Source organism: Rhinolophus sinicus, linkage group LG14 (genome assembly GCF_036562045.2).
Source record: "Rhinolophus sinicus isolate RSC01 linkage group LG14, ASM3656204v1, whole genome shotgun sequence".
Taxonomy (NCBI): Eukaryota; Metazoa; Chordata; class Mammalia; order Chiroptera; family Rhinolophidae; genus Rhinolophus; species Rhinolophus sinicus.
This window is the reverse complement of record NC_133763.1, coordinates 18382327-18405063: the sequence shown is the minus strand read 5'-3', so window position 1 is coordinate 18405063 and position 22737 is coordinate 18382327. Positions and strand designations below refer to the sequence as shown.

The window sequence follows — 22737 nt, the reverse complement described above, 5'->3', positions numbered from 1 at the left end:
TTGTTGCTGTTCATCACTTACACAAAATCCATTGATAGCCAGTCCTAAGGAAAACACAAAGAAAATATTTGGATTCATTTAATAGAATTCTTCAGTCCATGTGAAAGAATACTTGTGTTGTTTTAGACATTTATATAAAATGATTAAACATAGCTTTTATTATGAAATGACTAACTGCATAATATTTATCTTTGCCTAATGGGCAATAAGCTCATTGATTAAGAATTTAATCTTCCAATTTTTTCAACTTTACCAAGGATAACTTCACACCCCAAGGGTTTTAATGTGTTAGTGATTAAACTGATCTAAATAGTAAACTTTTTATTCATTAATATGTATGACTATAAAAATGTGATATTATCATCTATGAGTAATATCAAAAATAATATTAGAGTTTCAGATTAATTGGCTATACCTTATTTCTACTGGGCATGGAAAAGCATTTTTCATATGAATAAATCCTCCTAGTTTTCATGTCATATTCCTACAGTTGTTAGTTTCATAGTTGACATTTAGTAAGTGAGCTGCACCCAAAAGGATGTAATAAAGTCAGTTTAGGTATAGTATAATACCTTAAGATGTGAAGATAAACCATTTGGGGGTGGGGGCGGTATTTTCATCAGATTGACAGAAAAGAGTACAAGGCCAAATGAAACAAACAAATTAAAAAACCTAGAAAAGAAAATCATTTCTATTCCCTATAATTCTACTCTACCCTGTGAACACTGGTCAATTTTATTTGTGAAACATTTGTTCTGTTAGTTCTGGGTGAGAAGTATCATCTTCATGTATGATAAGTCACTTGTAAAAACTGTATTTCTATAATCATTGTATCCTGGTCCTAAAACACTTTCATCACAATTACCCACAACTTTCTGTGTTCATTTGAAAACATTATTCTTTTGACTCCATCTGAATGTACTGCTTTGGAACAAAAATTAAGATTTAAGGCAATTAGGTATGGAGCTAAACCTCCAGTTCCCAGAACATGCCTTCCTTTCCGCCCATGGAAGATCTCTTTAATTCAGGGAGTTGAAGTGGTAAGCAACATCCCCAACAATGGGATCCATTTTGTCTTCCAAATTCTAAAATTTGGAAATTTTACACAGCCTTAGGTCAGTAACTCCTTTGCTGATAATTCTGCTCTGAAATTAGACTTTAGGCTCAGTAATTCCCTGTCTAAATACCACAAATTCAAAATTTCCTCCAAACCCTAGTCCTAACAGGTAATCTGCAAAAGAAGATGATCAAAGAATCTTGATAAATGCAGTGTGTTCTATCCATCTCTTGGAGATTTACAAAGAAATCAATACATTAAAATCTGAAAAATTCTACGGAAAACTGTTGAACGATATTTTACCCATCATTGGCCAAATATTTTTGACCAGAAAGTCATGTCATGTTGCCAAACCAAGCAAACTAATTCAAAGTACATATCATTACTGGGCTATCTGCATAAGAATTACAAACTGCAAGCTCCCCCAGACATCAGAATCTCATTCTTTGTGGCCTAGAACCCAGGAATGTGAACTTTCGAGCAATTTGCATGAAATTTCTATAGTAGCCAAATTTCAGAACTTTGGACCTATACTCTCTTCACTGTACCTGCCTGCAATGTTACAACAATAGCAAACTCTCATCTAGTTGGGTACCACTTTAAAGTTCACATACTTATTTGACCAATTTCCCAAGATGCTCCACATTGTCCATCAACATCCTCTGCTAATACGATGGCTACTCTCATAGAGAGGAAAAATGTTTTAAAGTTATATTATACGCTAATTCAGTCAAACATTTGTGGAGCATCTACTTCTGTCAGATCTTCTGGCAGCTCCCGAAGGAAATGAAACTAAGTAAGAGAAGACTCGTGTTCTTTAATAGTTAACATTCCAGGAGATAGAATCCTAGATGATGGAGAGTAAAATCCAAAATACTTTATTTAATGGCTTTAGGGAAAACCATCGGCTTTGGTGCTGATTACAAATACTCAAGCAGCAAATAAGGGGATAGCAAAGTATTTCTTTCAATGGTCTTCTAAGCTTCAAACTGTTTTTCTAGTTATTTGTTGAATACATCATTTATCTTTTGATAATTACCAAAAACTTAACTGGTTTTCTGCCCAACCTCTCCTAGTTCAGTCTTGATTAATGGCCTTGCCATTCACTTAGTCATGCTAACTGGACATTTCAAAGACTCCTTTATTTCTCCTTCTGCCTTATGAATTACACGGAATTCATTGCCAAGCCTTATTGACTATAACAGAATTGAATCTCAGATCCAGCTTCTTGCTCTTTCTCTTATTGTTCTGCCGCTACACTCACAGATTTTGCCTTAATTCAGATCCTCAAAGGTTTGCTCCAGGATTTGAATAGAAAAGCTCCTAACTGGTGTCCTGGCCTCCATCACATTCTCTGGCTCTCCCTTCCCCCATCCAGTTACTATACAACATCTATAGTTGCTATACTAAACAAAAATAAGATAAACAGCAACAACAAATGCTGCATTTGTTGCCTTCCTCCTATCATAAAACTCAAACTCCTTAGTATTCCAAAGAAAAATTGATAATACAATCCCAAGATACCTCTGAACTACATCGTCTACCAGGGAAACCAACAAATCATCTTTCCCCAAATACATTATGTTCCTTTACTCTTCTGCTTCTAAATAGATTTTTCTTTGCTTTGCCTTGAGAGATGTTCCTGATCTGTTTATATACAGAGGGAGTCAAAAAAATGTAATCACATTTTAAGAAAGGGAAAAAACTGTATTAAAATTACGCTGATGGTAACAACTTTGAGCACCTCTTGTAATTGCAGAAGTCAAACGTGACCTGTATTCATCTTTTGTTATTGGTATATATTGAGTATTACAATTTTAATAGCTTTTTCCTTTCTTAAAATGTGTATACATTTTTTTGGCACCCTCTGTATTTGGTGAGCCTATCTTTATTCTTAAATATCTAGCTCACATGGCTTCATCTTTGTGAATCTATGCCTATTGAAAGCTGGCAGGAATAGAACATTTTTCTCTTCTGTATTCTTAGCAGTCTACTTATGTTTCCATCACAGTGCAATCTCATTGCATTTGTATAGGATATTGTCTTCCTTCAAAGATTCTCTGTATCATAGAACTATAGCATTAATATTTGTATCTCTGGACTTTAGCAGACAATTGTTCAATAAACATTTTTTTAATAAAAGCATTTATGACTGAATAAATTAAAGTTATGATTTAAGTGTTTATTAAAATTACCTTTTATGCCTAATGAGTATGCAGCAAAAGAACATATCAATCAAAATCTGCTAGAACTACTTGTTTTACATTGTGTTTGAATATACCAGGAAACTCTGTATGCCTATGACTGCACTAGGGGTTTTCATGGGGCAATATTGTCTAGTCAAACAATGAAAAAAAGGCATAATTCATATTTTTCCCATAATGGAAAGGAAGCTCTTAAATAATTTTAAATATTGAAAAATCAAGAATTCTATATAAGCAATACAGGCATGTATTTTAGAGATGTGGAGATAATTATCAAAACTATATATGTACATAAATTTAGAAAATTAAAAAGAAACATAAACTTAGATTCCAAGTATTATAACATACATTTATTGAATTTCTGCTTTGTGACAGTTTCCATGTAAGTACTTCAAATGCATACCTGATTTAATTTAAAGGTTTAGGAAGAATTTTTAGCACTTTATGTCTAAGGAATGTAACACAATTTATTTATCTAGAGTGCTGCAGACTATTTCTGCTGTCTTGAAAAGAAGAAAAACTTGTATCTGTAACACATAAAAATGCGAATAATGGAGCGAGTCCTATTTTCCAAGACTTCCATGCAATTTCAGTTTGTGTTTTAACTATTACAAGTGTGTTTTTCTTTGGCCTCTTTTCAAAGCAGATGGGCTCAGAAGACAGGTGGGTGTGTTACTATGATACTTGTGAGGAAATTGATTTTTCTTCTTTTCTATAGGAATGAGATTAAAATCAGTACTTGAGGATGCCTTGCTCTTGATTTCCCCAAATAAAATAATTCACTTTACTGAAAGGTTTTGGTGAATTTCAAGTCTCTGTATAGGTTACACTGAGTAAAATGTCATTTATATCGAATAGGCAAAGTAATGAAATTAAATGCACATCTGAGGTGTGCAGAAATGGTGTGCCACTTTCCTCTTTTTCTCACCATGGTAATTGAAAAAAAAAACAACAGTATTGTTTATAGCTCCTCATTCCTTCATTATTGCGGATGTGAGCTTCATTATAACTAGCTGGACTTTTCTGAAGAAATGCTTTCTTTTTAATCAAGAGAAATTTGATCAATTCTTAATCCATAGCTAGCCACAAATGTTTAGTTCTGAGCAAGACCACTTACAGTGAAACCAAAGATCACAGACTCATTATAAAGTTCCTTTTTCCCTAGTTTCCTTTCTTTTGACATCGCCAATTCTACCTTATTTCTTCCTTTTCCTAATGTGAAATGCCTCTGCTTTATATGTCACCAATAACTGTTACTGAGTTCTAAGGCATTAATGACTTTTACCAATTTAAAAATAATTTAGATCGCCAGCTGTTAGATATTTACACTTTAAATTATTTTCTATGCAACTACTTCCCGAGAGACTTGTTTCTATTCAAAATAAATAATTTTTTACTTTGTGGGAATGTGAATTAAAGCTCATACTTTTGAAAATAATTTGTTTTCCAAGTAATTTAATGTATCCATTGTTTGGTAATAAAGATCCGTTCTAGAAAAAGCTAATAATAATTCTCCCTGAAACACTATCACTGCCTATGCCCAATAATTTTTCAGAATAATAAATGGAAAAGGTCTGAGCTCAAAAGACGTTTGGCTCAAGTAAAGTCAGCTTTCATTGAATGAACAAAAAACTCAGCAGATTTTTTAAAGCAGCTTATACTAAGTTTGGATTATAACTGAAATTTGATTTCAGAAAGGAAATTTCAGTACATTAAATTACTTCCCAATGACTAAAACAGAATTATAAACTCTCTTTACTGAAATTGTACTGCTTTCTATAATGTAATTTTGGCATACTATGATCCATTAAAAATCTAAGCTATAACAAAAATTGGATACATTTATATTTTATTACTCGTTTATTTTGAAAACTTATCTAGACTACTATTTCATATAATTTGGAAAACTCTCCCCAAGTATTTTTCAAAAATAGTTCTTTTCCTCCACTCAAAACAGAAAAACAAATCAATTTCTGATTTTAAAGAATTAAAAGTCTTATAGTATGCTTCTATTTTCCCACCTGAATGTAAAGGCTTCTTGGCAAGTGTTTTCATTTATGTTTGTAAGTTAACATTCATCCCAAAATAAAGCATTATTCATTATTATTCAATGTCATCTTAGTTCTATTTTGTCATCTGGGTCTCCACATGTGACTAAAACTTTGAAAGAAATATTTCAGAAATTAGAAAATGGATGTTGCAAGGGTTATTATAGAAGACTGTGAAGTTACATTTACTTTAGTATTTCAAAAGGTGCTTCAGTTAATTTTAACTGTATGCATAGTTTTCTGAAAATCGTCTGTAAGAATCATATAAGATTCCTCACAATGTCTACTTATATCCACAAACACTGAACAAATTTCATGATATTAAATTCAGATTCTAGAGGACAGGAAACAATGTGTCTTTCTGCCACTTCTCATTCTTCTGCATTCATGGTCCATTGACCACATGTTTGCATATTATCGTTTCTTAAGACGAGTCTAAGTCTTGAGGTGAGGCAAAATCACACACAGCAGTTACTCAGCATGTATAACATGTTGCTCTTTTGGATAAAATTAATTCTGACACAACCTCAGTGTTGACTTACAATATTTACTTTCAGATGCAACTTTAAAATCTACAAACAAAAATTGATAAACTTAGCTAGTGCTTACATATTTTAATTAAAAAATAAATACAAACAAATTTATGAAATCAAAATGCTCCAAAATGAAAACATTAAGGTAGTGGATGATATTTTACTATTGAACATCCATTACCTATGTTAGGTTTAATAACAGAGAGTTTAATTTTACATGTTGTATGCTTTATTTTCTGTCTTCCCACCATTTTCTCTACTCAGGTAACTGAAAAAATTTGTGTTATATAGCACCATGACATCTTGTGGTCTTCCTTTGGCACAGGCTAGATGGCGAAAACAGTGCTACCAGAGACACTGAAATAATATACCACTATTCTGTTATAAAGTTAATTTCAAATAACTCAGAATATATGTATATTTTTAGATTATCATTAAAATAAAAACATAAAATATTTAAAATCCTATAGAAATCAAGATACCCAGATAGTATGCCCTAGGGACACATCAGGGGTTTAAGGCCTAAATTGTTTTGAAAACCATGATTGTTTCCTACACATTTGTTTGAAAGAAAGTGAGCAGATGCAGAAAACAGAAAAGATGTTGAGACTAGGCATGGGCAAGAAACTGTTTCAGAAAAATAGATGTGTTGAAAACAGGCCAGAATGAATTCAAATGAATTAGAAGTCAGACCACTGGAGGCAATTAGGCATTTTCCCATTTGGGCTGATACTGGCGTGGCCCAAACATATCTGCATCTAATCCTCATTTCATGTTGTCAATGCATTTAAAAATAAAATTACTTAATCATAACATTTCAATGAGGTGTCAATGTAGATAAATTTCTGTTTGGGGGCTAAGCTGCTGCCAGAACTATGCCCTATTTTGTGTGTCTGGGAGGGAATGTGATGGCAGAGAAAAATATGCAACTTTCCTTTTTTTAATTTTGTTTCTTTCTACAACTGTAAAGTAAGCAAAAAATAATGAAAACACTGAAACTAAGAAAAATGCAACTTAGTAGCTCTGTTATAGAAGTATGAGTCCTGACAAATGTGTGTCAAATTCACTTATTTATCAGCCTTGCTCTATTCCTGCATCTTCTTTAGGATAGTTGCTTGGAAGCTCAGAGAAATTCAACCTTCCGTACCTTTCGAATGAGATGGTAATGCACTCCATTGCACAGGGCCAGGAAGACTGGAGATTAGTCTAGCCTGTCATTAAGAAGAAACGTGTATATCTATATTTTGAAACTACATCTATGCAAGCATATAAACACAAGATATGTTGCTATATATATATTAAGTTCGCAAACTTGTTGCAACAGTGTTGCTAACCTTTTATTGATATCAGAGGGATTATTCATTATGAATTTGTACCAATTGGACAAACAGTTCACCAAGTTTACTATTTGGAAGTGCTGAAAAGGCTACAGAAAAAATTTAAACGAGCTGAACTTTCCCCCAACAATCTATGGCTCTTGCATCACAACAATGCACCAGCTCACACGGCACTGTCTGTGAGGGAGTTTTTAGCCAGGAAACAAATAACTGTATTGGAACCCCCTCCCTACTCACTTGATCTGGTCCTCAGTGACTTCTTTACCTGAAGATAAAGGAACTATTGAAAGAAAGACATTTTGATGACAGTCAGGACAACAAGGGTAATACAACGACGACTCTGATGGCCATTCCAGAAAAAGAGTTCCAAAATTGCTTTAAAGGGTGGACCAGGCACTGGCATCAGTGCATAGCTTCCCAAGGGGAATACTTCAAAGGTGACCATAGTGATATTCAGCAATGAGATATGTAGCACTGTTTCTAGGATGAGTTCGTGAACTTAATTGTCCGACCTCCTAGTGACACAAGGGTCTTAGGAAGGCTGTGATACCAGGACAGGACAGACAGTTTAGGATGTGGACGCCTTAGTGGGAAAGTGAAGCAGGAATGGCTCTGCATCCTATTTCTAAGCACAACCAATACTGTTATTCTCTGGTTTTATTTCTCTACACCAAACACTCCTCTGTTCATATAAAGAAACATATTTTTCTATCTTTGTTGATACAAAAACATTTGGGTGTAATGTGATTGCATGTGTAGCATATTTAAGTGTATGTAGCTATATAGAGATAATAACCTGTATCTCCCAAATTAAACTCTTGATTAAAATCACTTTAATTTGTTATCTAAGAGCATTGCTGTTCTGAAGCTGTCAGGTTTTCCAAGAGGAATATTTTTCTTTCTATATTTCATTCTTTCTCTCTACCTTCTTGCACCTTTTTTTTTGCTTTTTTCCCCATATTTGCCTGACAGTCAACCCTAACATTGCCTCTTATACACCTTAATTTTTAAAAGTTATTCTATTATAAAATTATTTACTCTTTTGTAGGTTAAATTTAAATTAAATACAGCTGGGTCTTCTATAACTCAAGACATATCTATACCTGACTAAATTTAATATAAATTCATCTACCACAAACTGTCAACACTTCAGTCAATGTTAGACATGAGATGCATGTGTTTCTACTCTTTGCACACACTATCTTCCATTGCTAGCCTTGCAAAAGCCTCTAGAGACCAAGGACTGAGAAAGAAGAAAACTGAAAAGATTCTTTATAAGAATATTTTTTAAAAAGAAATAAAGCTAAGGCAAGTAAATTGATTTATATTTCTAGAATGTAGACAAGTTTGGGAAATGGAAGAGCTGAATCTATTCATGAAGACATGACTCTAAAAAAGAACTTAAATTTATTAGTAGAGAACGGGACTATCAGATTATCCTCCAAAATAGCTCATCGTAGAAGACAAACAAGAACAATCTCCCAAACCATTCTCAAAGTGCAATTTTATCAGGAATAAGTAAGAATTTTAAGATACTGTAAATTAAAAAAAAAAAGTAGGAACCACAGGTAACATTAGATTTCAGCCACCAGTTTGATATAATCTAGAAATTAAAGATGGCCTGTATATTCTTAAAGGGCAGGACAGCCATGTTATCATAGAGAACCCAAGTGATTTTTATTGTTATATAATATTCATACTGTATGACAGAATTTTAATTGAATCCTTAATAGCTTTTGGAACAGAGAACTCAAACTGTGCTGGTCAATATGAAATGCAGAATTTAGCAGAAGAGTCTAATGTTCATTAATGAATAACTGAGCCACCAAGTATGTAAATATGGCAGGGCTTAAGAGATCTTGTTTTAAGAGGGCTGCCTAATCATGTCCAACATCAGCAGTCTCACCTCTTGCACCAAATCCTATAAAATTTTAACATATATATAATATATACACTTATATATGATGAAATAAACATTATTTATCTCTGATTTTTTTTTCACAAAATCCCTTAAAAATAGAAAAAAATAATAAAATAGGAATAACAAAGAGAACAGTGGGTAAAGAAGGCATCAACAAATTTTTGGAAGGGAGAAAGAGATTTTGGAAGAATTTAAAAGAGTGAACACCAGGTGTGGTTAGAGGGTAGGGCTAATGACTAGCCAACTGAGATAGAATAACACCCAAAAAAGCTCAGGAATTGGAAGCAAGAGAAAGTGTAAGGCAGGACTGGAAACAAGGAGATTAACAGAAAACTGAAAAGGAGAAGTATAAGAAGTCTAACAACCACAAAAATTTTTCAGAACTGATGAAAATTATCAATCCATACAGGGTAAACGCAGCCATCTCTTGGAGAAATTTTATTCCTCCCTTTACTTCCTGAAGTAAAGCCACTGGCTCAATGAAGTCCTTGTTCACAGAGTTCCCCCTAAATGCTCAGGCCTGGTGCTAAAATTTCAGCTTGGCTAAAATCCAATGGTGTCCAGTGGACTTCAACGCCCTATGGGAATTGGGGTTCAGAGGAACAGCACAATAAAATTCTGATAATCTACTGATTGTTATTGCTGTGGGTAAAAGTATATATCTCTGAGTCAGGAATATTGTGTCTTCTACCTACACCCATGAAACTATGCCAGCCTAACGTGTTAGCCTGCAAGAAGGGCAAAATCTCAGATCCTTCTCAGTTCTTGACAGCTGTTAGCAAACAACATAGACTTGAAGGCAAAAAACATTACAGGAGATGATGATGAAAAAAGACATTTTATAAATGAGTCATCCTCACAGGAAGACATCAAAATCCTAAATCCACATGCATACCAAACCAAACCAAACCAAACAAAAACCCACATTTAGCAAACTTGACCTAATTAACCTAGACAGAACACTGTATCTAACCATAATATAATCCACATTTTCCTGAGCACACAGGGGCATTTAACAAAGTATACCATAAACTTAGTCATAAAGAAAGCCTCAACGAATCTGAAAATATTAAAAAAATTTAGATTATGTATTTGGATCAGATTGAAATTAAGCGAGAAATCAATAACAAAAGATGAGTAGGAAAAAAACAAACACATGCCTGGAAATTAAGGATATATTTCCAAATAAACCATAAATCAAAAAAAGCAGTAAACTGGAACTTAGAAAATATTTTTAAATGAATAGTTATAAATATACCAAAATTTATGCAATGCAGCTAAGGCAATATTTTCAAGCTATTTCGGCTTTAAATATATGTACTTATATATTTGTAAAAGAGATAAGCTGAAAAGCAATATTTTCAAATTTAATTTAGGATGCTACAGAAATAACAAATCAAAATCTAAGGAAATAGAAAGAATCAATATGATAACATAAATATATGGTATAGACAAAGTAAAGAGAATAAACAGTAAAGAGAATAAACAAAGCCAAAAATTGTTTCTGTGTAAAAGACTAACAAAATTGATAAAACCCTTAGTAAGACTAATCTATAAAAAAAGAGAAAACACAAACTATCAATATTACAAGTGAAAAGTAGACATTATATATAGATTCTCCAGACTTTTAAAGAAAATAAGACTATATTATGAACACCAATAAAGTTGACAATTTGTAAGAAATAAATAAAATCTTCACTAAAAAAAATAACTTACCAAGATGATAGATAAAATAGAAAATCTGAATAATCTTATACATACTAAAAAAAAACTGAATCTATCATTAAAATCCTCATCAATAAAAAAATAAATTCAAGAGTACTTGGCTTCACCAGTTGATTTACTCCATGGATTTGAGGAAGAAATAACATGTCTTAAATTCTTCTAGTGAATAGAAAAATAAGAACACTTCGTAACTCTAAGAGATTAACAAAACCTTCTTCCATAAACTAACCAAAACTATACAACAAAGGAACATTACAGACTAATTTCTTAGTTAACACTGATGCAAAAACTTTTAACCAGGTGTATAAAAAAAAATTCAGTAAGTGATGTATACAAAGTCCTATGTATTTCAGCTAATTAATGTTTATCTCAAGATTACAAATATGATTTAATGATAGAAAACAACCTAATTTACTGCATTAAAACAGAAGAGAAATTGTAAATCGTCATCACAATGGATGTATAAAAAGCATTTCATAAAATTTAATATCCATTCATGATAAAAGATCTTAGCAAGGTAAGAATGAAAAAGAATGTTTTTAATGTTGATAAATAATAACTTTTAAAATCTATAGTAAGTATCATACTCAGTGGTGAAATATTGAAACCTTATTCCCTTGAATGACACAAGTATGCTTACTCTCAAAATTTCTATTCAGTGTTGTACTGAAGGTACCAGCCAGTGAAATAAGAAACAAAAAGCATAAGGTTTGTAGAAAATGTATCATTATTCACAGAAGTCATATTTGTTTACCTGGAAAACTCAAAAGAATCGACAGAGAAAATGCTAGAATTGATAAGTACAGTAAGTCACTGGATACAAGAAAAATGTTCAATATTAATTGTATTTTTATATACCAGTCATGAAAAAAAGAACACTATAGCATTTACAATGGCACCTGGAAACACAAACTACCTTTGACAAATCTAACAAAAAATATGCACATCTTTATACTGAAAATTATAAAACATTATTCAGAGAAAATTAAAAGGACCTAAATAAGTGGATCAAAAGACTCAATATTGTAACGATGTCAATTCTCCCCAAATTAAACGATAGAGTCAAAGCAATTCCAGTCTATATTTCAGCAATACATTTGACTGACCACCACGTTTGATGGTTTTATAATTCATATAGAAATACAAAAGCTGAGAATGGCCAAGGCATTTCTGAAGAAGTAGAACAAAGTTGGTCTGGTGAACTGAAATTACCCAATACCAAGACCCATTCTGATGTTATACTAAGACAACGTGGTATTAACCCAAAGATAAATGGAGGAATCCATGGAACAGAATAAAGTCTAGAAACGGACTCCCATATATTCAGTCACAGTTTTTTTATGACAAACATGACACAATAGTGTAATAAAAGGAAGTGTGATCTTATTCATAAATGGTACCAGATGGATTGGATATTTATTTTGGGGAAAAAATGAATCTTTAGCCCCATCACCTCACCCTGTATAAAAAATATATATAAATTCCAAATGGATTGAAGATCTACTTTTTGTTTGTTTGTTGTTTTTTTTTTGGTTGTTGATTGAAGATCTAAATGCGAAACATAAAACAAGAAAGTTTTCAGAGGAAAATATAGGAGAAATATATCTTGGAATAGACAAAATTTTCTTAAATGGAACTCATAAAACAGTAACAAAAAAAGAAAAAATGTTTATTGAACTATATTAAAATTAAGAACTTCAGTTCATCAAAGACATCAAGCAAGAGAAAAAAGCAACCACAGAATGCAGACAAAATATATCCACTGAAGCCTTCATATTAAAGAAAATATAAAGAAATTCTAAATTTCTAAAAAAAAAAGATAGACAAAGCAAGTTTAAAAATGGCAAAAGAATTGAACAGATATTTCACAAAAGATTATCTCAATGACAATGAAAATATGAAAAAAGAGCTCAACTTTATTAGGCATCAAATGAATGAAAATTAAAACCACAATTAGATACCACTACACAGCAACCAGAGGGAAAACTGTCAATTGTCACCTAGGATGCGAAGCAAACGGAATCCTCCTATGTTACTGATGGCAGTGTGAATAGGCTCAAGCGTTCTGCAAAACTGTGACAATGTTTACTAAAGCCAAACAGATGCATTTTCTATGACCCAGCAATTTCACTCCTAGATGCATACCTAACATGAATGTACACAAATGTTCACCAAAATTCATTGAGTAAAATAGTCAATATAGCCCTATTCACAATAAACTAAAAATACACTACCCAAATACCCTTCAGCGGTAGAATTGATGAATATATTGTCAGATATTAATAAAGTGGAATATTATTATACAGCAAGTATATGGGTTGAAATTTCTACAACTGCATGCAACAATAGGAATTAAAAACTCACATATGTATTCCTGAGTAAAAGAAGTCAGACACATAAGAGTATATTCAGTATGCTCCCGTTTATATAAATTATTAAAAGAGAATTAATCTATGCTTTAAGAAGGCAGAATAGTGATTATTCATCCCAAACGGGATATTGATTAACAGGATGTATGACTTCTGAAATGATGATAATATTCATTATCTTAATCTGGGTGCTGGTTACATGGGTACGTTTAGTTTGTAAAAATTCATCAAGCTGTATAATACTTATGGTATGCGTAATTTTCTTTATGTCTATTTTACACCAATAAATTTTTTATTTAATAGTTTTTCAGTATAGCAGTTGTATAAAAAGAAATGTTTATCAGGAAATATGCTAGACCTTTTCAGAAAAAAAAAATCTATAAAGCTTTACTTAGTAACATAAAAGAAAACTAAAATAAATGGAGAGCTGTAACATGTTAATGTTTGGGAATACTGAATACTGTAAAAATGTCTGTTTCCCTTTATTTGTCTATAATTTCAATTTATCCCAACCCAATGCACACACAAGAAAATGTTTTTTATGGCCATAGACAAGTTGATTCTTAATTTTTATGGCATCAGAATAGTCAATACAATTTTAACAAAACAAAAAAAAAGAAAAAGAGATTTTACTCTAACAAGCAGCAGAATAAAAAATTTTAAATCCTAAAATTTTGACTCCAGAATCATGCACACACAAGAATTTTGTATGCATCTCACGTCAGTAAGGAAAAGATAGACTTTCCATTAAGCGGTGGTGACAAAATGTAAAACAAAATGAAGTGAAGATAGTTCCTTACTTATACCATAAAAACATAAATTCTAAATGAATTAATGCCTCAAATACAAGAATGTAAGAAATAAAACTCTACAGGTATTAAAGGAAAAATATGAGCATATGCTTACAATCATATAGTAAAAAAGTTGAAAAGCCATGAAAGCTTTTGGACCTTGAGGGCATTATGTTAAGTGAAATAAGTCAGACAGAGAAAGACAAATAATAAATGATATCACTTATATGTGGAATAAAAAAAAACCCTAATTCATAGAAACAAAAACAGATTGGCGTTTGCCAGAGCAGGGGTGGAGGGTGGGCAAATTGGGTATAGTGATCAAAAGGTACAAACTTCCAGCTATAAGATAAATAAGTCTTGGGAATGTAACGTACAGGAAAGTGACTATAGTTAACAATACTGTATTGCATATTTGAAAGTTGCTAAGAGAGCAGATCTCAAAACTTCTTATCACAAGAAGAAAAAAAATGTTAATTATGTGAGGTAATGAGTGTTAACTAAACTTATTGTGGTAATCATTTCGCAATTTATAAATACATATGTCAAATCATTATGTTGTACATCTAAAACTAATAAAATGTTATATGTCAATTATATTTCAAATAAAAAAATTAAAAATCCATGAAGGAATAAATTGATACATTTAAAAACACAAATAATGGACTAGGTAATAGAATTTATCACTTAGATAATAAGACAAATAATTATCTTTAGAATGGATAAGAAAATTCTACAAATCAGTTAAGCAAAAACATTTATTGACAGCAAAGCATATGCATAGACAATTCATAGAAATAAAAAGCAAAACACCAATAAAACCATGAATAGATAATAGACTTCAATAACCAATAGAAAAGTTCAAATTAAAACAAAAAGTCTAATACCATTTTTTCATTCTTTAGATTAGCAAAAAAATTACAGGTTGATTATTTCATATATTGGTGAGATTGTCAAGAGTCTCACACACTGCTATAAAAGTAAATTGTAAATTGCTATGAGTATAAATTAATACAGACATTTCGAAGGAAATTTGGCATTATCTAATAATTCCACTTCTCAGTACAATATTTACCTTAAAGAAATACTTTCATATGTAAGAATAAACTCATACAAGAATGTTCATTATGGCATTGCTAATATTAAAAATGGGGGTAGAAGGCAGAGAGAGAAAAGTCCTTAATTAAATAGTAGCTAAATACACTGTAGTTCAATCTAGTTAATATACTGTGATGTATGTGTATTATATAAAATTATGCAGAAGTTGAAAAGGCAGATCTGTAGGTACTAGCTTTCTTGAGATAGCTCCCTATGTACTCACACTGTAAACATGATTAAATCTATAAGATCAATTGTCAAAAAGCAATTTAAAGAAAATGTTACTTCATTTAATGTAAAAATGCAGATTTTAAGAAAGTAAGAATAAAAATACACAGTAAAATTTTTTCCTTCATGCGTAAACATTTTATGTAAATTCACAGAAGAAATGTCTGGATGAATAGCCACAAACAAAATTGGTGACAGTGATTCTCAGGGACCTAGGAGAGGATCGGCATTTGAAAGGGGTTATCAAAGGAGAGTACAGTGAACATCTATTATTTTCAATCCCTCTCCTTGAGGTACACTGATTTCGCTTTTGGAGAAACCTCCCCTGTCAACCAATATGCTTGGCTGAAATTGAACAGTCCTTATCCAAGAATGAAACAAGTAAACAAGGCCCAAAGCAATCAGTGTTTCCCAGTTCCCTAAAAACAGTGACTGGCTCAGTACTATAAATCAAAACAAATGAAACTCAATTCTGGAAACTCTTTAAAAGCTATAATAAAATATGAAACTAAAAGGAGGAAATCTAAAGCCATTGAGCCCATCTTGCAAGCTTGGTGGGAGAGCCAGAGAACAAGCCAACGTGGTGATGGTAGTGCCAAGATGTATAATCGGAGTCTTGTCACCATTGGAGCCCTGGGGAAGACAAGGGCTTCCACCATGTAAATCAGTAAATCCTTGTAGGCGCTTAGACCATTTGTGTATATTTCTCAGTCATTTGTCACAGGAGTTTTCTCCAATAGAGATCCCTCCGGCTTATCTTTTTCATTATAATTTTCACTAAGAAAATATAACCATACACTCTGTCATTAAAATACCTGAAGAAAAACAAGTTAAGAAAAATATGATTAGACTAAAAGATTTCTAAGTTCCATTTATTCTTATGAGTTTAAGATTTTTATATGTGGTTTTATTAAAGCATTAAACATAGAGTCATAAAATATTTTTTAAAATATAAAACATCTTGGCAGACAGACTACAAGAAAGTAATCACTATAAATGTTTTTTAGAATTATGTGGATATAATACATACATAGAAAGAAAAAGTATAGGTGGAATCAAACAAAATCCTTAATCAGATTAAACAACAGAAATGTTGCCGTCACTTCCCAACCTCCTTCTCCCATAATTTTTGCTAACAGAAAATGGGGGTCCTTCTGTTAAAATGTTGCTCTCTGAAATGACAACATGGGCTGCATGAAATTTGTAGCTAAAGAGACAAACCTACTTCTTGTAACTGTTGTGCTTGTTTGAAAAGACAACTGCATCTTTGAATCGGACTTTTAAGATAAAGGCTCTCTTGTAATCTTCCTTTTTCTCCTTGTGCTTTACATTCTGGTCTCTTTTCTTCAACTCTTCAAACAGTTAAAGCACAAGAGGACCCATTCACTTCCTCTGTGCCTGTCTGCTCTTCTTACAGCCAGCTGTGTTCTTCCTAAAACATTGCAGTATTCAACTGGGCATTTTCTATTTCATTTTTCCCCTTTGCTACTCACTTTACCAATTTCTAAGACCATTGGGAACACAGTTTTCTCAATACAGAAAAAAAAAAAAAGTTTGTTTTTTAGGCCTAAATGTTAACATAAAGGGAGGTGCCTCGCTGTGAGAGCATGACATTCATCATTACAGCTCAGGCACAGAGGTGCCAATTGTAGGATGGAGACAACACATGTTTATTGCAAAATGGGCCTACTCCAGTCATTCCAGATGTGTTCTAAAAGGTCAAAGGACAATTGCAGATGGTAATAACTTTCCGTTTCTAGATACCAATCTGACTTAACAAGTTACATAAAAATTGTGGTTTATATCTTCCTTGTGTATTATTTCCATGGCTACTCAGTTCCTCAATTGTTTTGTAAAATGATGCTACTGTTTACAATGCTAGATCTGCATGACCTAAGCCAACAGGTGGTCTGTCTGCCACAAACTGGCAAGCCAGATTGTTAATTGTAAATTAATCTCAAGGAAATACCTGGTTGGGAACATAGCATCAATTTACTTAGCAAAGGAGTAATTTTGGCCTTGTTGGAAAACTATGTCATTTACTAAATTGAATTGTATATTTAATAAGACAAAACAAGTAAAAACAAAAAGAAGTGCAAGCACTTTTTTTCTTGGACTTCAAAGGCATAATGCAGATTGAAATGCAAGCCTCCCTCTATGTGTCAGTGCAAGATGCCACTGTGTCTTCCTTTTATTGTTTTTTTTTTTTAACTTTAATTTCCTATTCTCACTCTTATTTCCATTCTCTTACATACTCTAATCACTTTAATTCATGTCCCTAAAATGTATGTCTCCTTCAAAATATGAAGTTCAGTTTTATGTTTGTTTGCTTTTTAACTTAAATTGATATGTATTGCTTTGATCTTACTCTGTTGCTTACTTTTCATTTCATATCGATCTACTCATGCTATTGTATTCTTGCTACTTCTTCCTGCAGCATATTGCTCTTTTGAATGCTATTATTACATTTCACTTATGCGTTCCCTTGGGAGTGAATCCAGTGAATGCTTCTTTGCTACAGCAAGTCATACTGCAGTGAACATTCTGACACATATCCATTTGTTAACTCCTGGGTGAGACAGTTATTTCATTCAGTGAATATGTATGATGTATCTAATAAGTGTCATGCCCTGTTCTAGGCATGTAGATTATTTCAGTGAACAAAAGAAACAAAAAGCCCTGGCCTCAAGGAGTTGATTTCTAGTGGATTTTCTGTAGAGAAAATATCCAGGAAAAGGACTGTTAGATTTTTATGGCATACACATTCTTAATTTCATTGTCAGAATTCCCTTTGAAATAGTTTCATTGAAATAAAATATGAGCGATATATGAGTACCCTCCTCGCTCCCTTGCCCCAAATCTCGTTGGCTCAGGGAGTAAAATAATTCTAAGATTTGGCAACCTGACAAAAATAAAGCGGCATATTATTTCTCTGATTTCTAGAAGTTTAGTATGTCTACACAGACCTCTAAATCACATTGCTTTACCATATGTGTAAACTGCCTAGTCATAATTGTTTCTAATTTTTCTGCTTTTTTAAGATTTTAAACGTTTAACAATATTTTTATCAGAAAGTAAGGAAGATGGAGAAAGAAGCTAGAAAAAGCACAAGACATGCAAAATAAGAAGGCAGTAAATAAATATATAAACAACAGCAGGAATCAATGAAATAGAGTAAAACGACCAGAATAAAACTCAAAAGATATGACATGAAAAAAAAATGGTTCTTTGGGAAAAAGCACATAAAATATACAAACCTTTGGTAAGATATAACAAAAATAATTGAAAAAAGATACAAATAAACTAAATTCAGAGTAAGGAAAGAAAAGCAACTAGAAATATAATAGTGATTATAAAAATTATAAACTATACATCAATACATTTGGAAAACTAAGTGAAATATAAAAATTTTGGGAAAAACGTAACGTGTCAAATTGTTAAAAAATGGATAAAAACTTTAATATAAAATTTTATTAAATAGAAATTAGAATGGTGATTTAGAGCAAAAAAACAAAAACAGGTCCACATGGCTTAAGAGGTAAGTTCTAACCAGTTGTTAATGATGAGGTAAACAAGTTATTACAGAAAATATTAAAAAATAAGAAAACTTTTTGTCTATCTTTTTTGGTAAGTCTAATAAAATTATTTATTTCAAAAGCAACAAGCATAGTATAATTATAAGCTTTCCAAAAAAAACTAACAAATTCCACCTTTGCCCATGAAGGATTAACTGCTGTAGGAATTGCTTTCCCTACAAAACTACAAAACCAGCCAAACTATATGAAAACAGATAGAGCATGTCTCTAATCTCCAAGAAAAGAGAAAAATTTGCTGAGCATTATGACTGACCAAACTTACCACCTAGAGGTAGTTTCCAGCTTGGAGTGGAGAGAATAAAAACCCAAACAGCACTCAGCCATCTCCCTGTGTTGAGACAGCATTATAGTTCAAGCAAGCCAAGGATCCAAGAACTGTGGGACAGTGCGCTTGACAGGAGGGTATGCATGGAGAAATAGCTCTGCAGATCTGCAGAGGAATCCCTTTTGTACTGCTCTGTGTGTACAAGAGACCATGAGAGAACTACCAGAAAGAAGTAGGCTGAACAATGTCTTTGGCTTTACACCAAGCTGTGAACAGTCTGTGCTGCTACCAGCCTTAGTGAAGAGATCTCCTAAGAACAGGGCATTAGATAGAGTTCTCATGCATTAAGAGTCTTGCCTTACTAGCAGGACTAATTGAACATGAGGGGGAAATAATTTGATCTGGACTGGCACTAACAAAACATAAAAGAAACCCTTGAAAGAATCAAACAGATCCCAGGTAACTGCATGCCAGAACAAAGCCAAATATTCTTTAAAGGAATACAACAATGTCCAGCATGAACGAGATAATCTCAAACACAATAAAAAATTACCAAGCATGCAAAAAAGCAGCATAATTCGATCCATAACAGATTAAAGTCAATCAATAAAACAAACAGATATCAGAGAGATGACGGAATTAAGAGAGAAGGAAATTGACACCGTTATTATAAATTTGTTCCCTGTGCTCAAGAACGTAAAGGAAAATATGAACATGATGAAGGGAGGAAAAGAAGATATGCAAAAGACAAAAACAGAACTTCTAAAGTTGAAAAATAAAAAGTCTAAAATCAGACACCGCAGCAGATTAGATACTACAGGGAAATATAAGTGAACTAAAACACAAAGCAATAAAATCTACTCAAGTATTTGTTTTCCCAAGACCACTATTAAAATGTTTCACATACAGTCTTGGGCTGAGAATGTTATGAGATGGGTAGAAAAGGACACTTATTGTTTCTTTACAATACTGAATGTACTTGTCTTTTATTCTGCTGTTCTTAGGAAGTGTCTTACTCTCCTGGAAATTAGCCAGGATGGTTGAAGCCAAGGAAAAGATCAAACGAAGAAACAAAAACATCGACAAAATATTTAAAAAGCCAAACAACTAAGAAAGGGTTGAAGGAAAGAACAACTTCGTCAACCAGAGGAAACCTTAGAAAGATACATTAAGGTTCCTTCTTGGATGTTATGACACTATTATTTGGTACACAAAATTTGACGCCTTGGGTATAGAAGTTTACTGGTCTTTGTTGACAGTCATTTTAAATTAGCTATTTTACTATTAACTAAACTTACTATCTTATAAATTTTTATACTATTAGTCATTTGCCATTTGGGAAATGTACAGAAATGAAAGTATCCCATGGAGAAAAATGACTTTAGATTATGAATTCTATTCAAAATATGGCTTCAACTTGGATCCTGTTCTGGACAAAGATAATGAAGTAAAAGTCAAAACTGTCCTAACTTAGATATAAACCTTGTTTTGGCTTTAACAAGGTAGTGTATATTAATCACACTTTCTTTCATTATAATTTCTGGGAATAAAATGTTTTCTGGGTTTTAAAAAATAATAATGAATGAGCACTTCTATTTGAACACTGTTTTCCTGATTTTAATCTTTGAGATATTGTGAACATAATTATCTGTCTGACATTCTGCACTTTTGCTTACCTGCTTTTTAGAGTTCTGCATACGAGGTTGGACAATTAAGTTCACAAACTCATCCTAGAAAAAGTGCTCCATACCTCATTGCTGCATATCACTATGGTCACCTTCAAAGTACTTCCCTTGGGAAGCTATGCACTGATGCCAGCACTTAGTCCACTCTTCAGAGCAATTTTGGAACTCTTTTTCTGGAATGGCCATCAGAGCTGTCATCATACTACCCTTGATGTCCTGAATGTTATCAAAATGTCTCCTTTCAATATTTCCTTTATTTTTGGTTTAAAGAAAGAAGTCATTGGGGGCCAGATCAGATGAGTAGGGAGGGTGTTCCAATACAGTTATTTGTTTACTTGCTCAAAACTCCCTCACAGACAGTGCCATGTGAGCTGGTGCATTGTCATGTTCCAAGAGCCACAAAGTGTTGGTGAAAAGTTCAAGTCATCTAACTTTTTCACACAGCTTTTTCAGCACTTTCAAACAGTTAACTTGGTTAACTGTCCAGTTGGTACAAATTCATAATGAATGATTCCTCTGATATCAAAAAAATGTTAGTAACATCGTTGCAACAAGTTCACAAACTGAGTTGTCAGACCTTTCGTATAGAAAATTTTGCACTTATAAAACTTTTGTTTTCTTAGAGGTGACTTGTTGAGAAGAATAAAAGTGATTTGAAGGTCGCAGTAAAAATGCCAAACATTGTACTACTTTAGAACTAGATAGTTCTTATTTGTATTAAATAGAATTGTGAGATACTTTTAAAATCTTAGGTAATTTGTTAATTATAGATACCACTTTAGATTTTTTTCCACCTTGTTTTGACTCATGTGTTAGTAATGTGTACTTGTTGAGCGAACACATTCAAGATAAAAATTAAAATTTCAAGTTTCTCTTAAGGAATTCTTAAGAGTAACAGTTAAGTCATACTTCATAAGTGACAAAGAAAGAAAAAGTTTGGGAAAATTTTGTTAGGCATTGTAGCAATTGGGTAAAAATAAATAAATGGGTCAAAATAAGAATGTGTTATAATTAGAATTAAAAAGTTAACGGATATTTATCTCTTTTAGTAAGGACTGTAACTGGAATTCTTATAATTAAACATGGTTTCTATAACTGCAAGTTCCAATAATTTTATTCACTGCCACTCCTTAATAACTTATTAAGTTTGTATTCACCTGTAATATATTTTTAAATTATAACAAAATTGTCCAATAGCAAAAATTTAAAAATGAAACTAGATATTTAAATTAATTTGATAATATTTACAAAAATATTAAAGTTAAATAAAAACTTTTTCAGAGAAACTAAAGATAAGAGGAATCATTTTCAGCAGACCTACACTACAGGAATGTTAAAGGATATTTTTTAGCCTGAAGAATAAAAGACATCAGGTGAAAATTTGAATTCACACAAAGAAATGAAAAGCAACTGAAATGATAATATATGAGAAAGTGTAGACATGTTTTCCCATTTAACTTGATACAAATTGACTGATTAAAGCACAAATGATAACAATGTATTATGAGGTTTATAGCATGTGGAATTAAAATATAACAGCAAAACAGATGGAATGGGCATATAGAAACATATTGTTTGAAGTTTCTTACTCTATTATATAAGATGGTATATTATTATTTGTAGTAGTAGTAGATAAATTACGCTAAACTAAAAATATTATGAACTCATAGCAAGCACTACAAAGCAAAAAATAAAACAAAGAAGCATAGCTACAAGCCATTGATTTAGATAAAAGAAAACTCTAAAAACTATTCAATTAATTGAAAGAAGGATCCTTTTTTTAAAAGAAACTAGGATCAGATGTAAGAAATAAACAAATAGCAAGGAGTTACATTTAAGCCCAACCATATTAATAATTACATTAAATATAAATGGCTTAA

At 32.2% G+C, this 22737-nt stretch overlaps 1 long non-coding RNA gene across 1 annotated transcript in view; it reads right to left on the bottom strand.

Moving 5' to 3' along the window:
* Nucleotides 1-20990, bottom strand: part of LOC141568585 (uncharacterized) — an 87979-nt gene extending 66989 nt beyond the window's left edge. Inside the window, exon 1 of the long non-coding RNA XR_012491744.1 lies at nucleotides 20923-20990. This is a non-coding gene — a long non-coding RNA (uncharacterized LOC141568585). The remainder of the gene's footprint in view (nucleotides 1-20922) is intronic.
* Between the last annotated feature and the right edge of the window lie 1747 nt (nucleotides 20991-22737).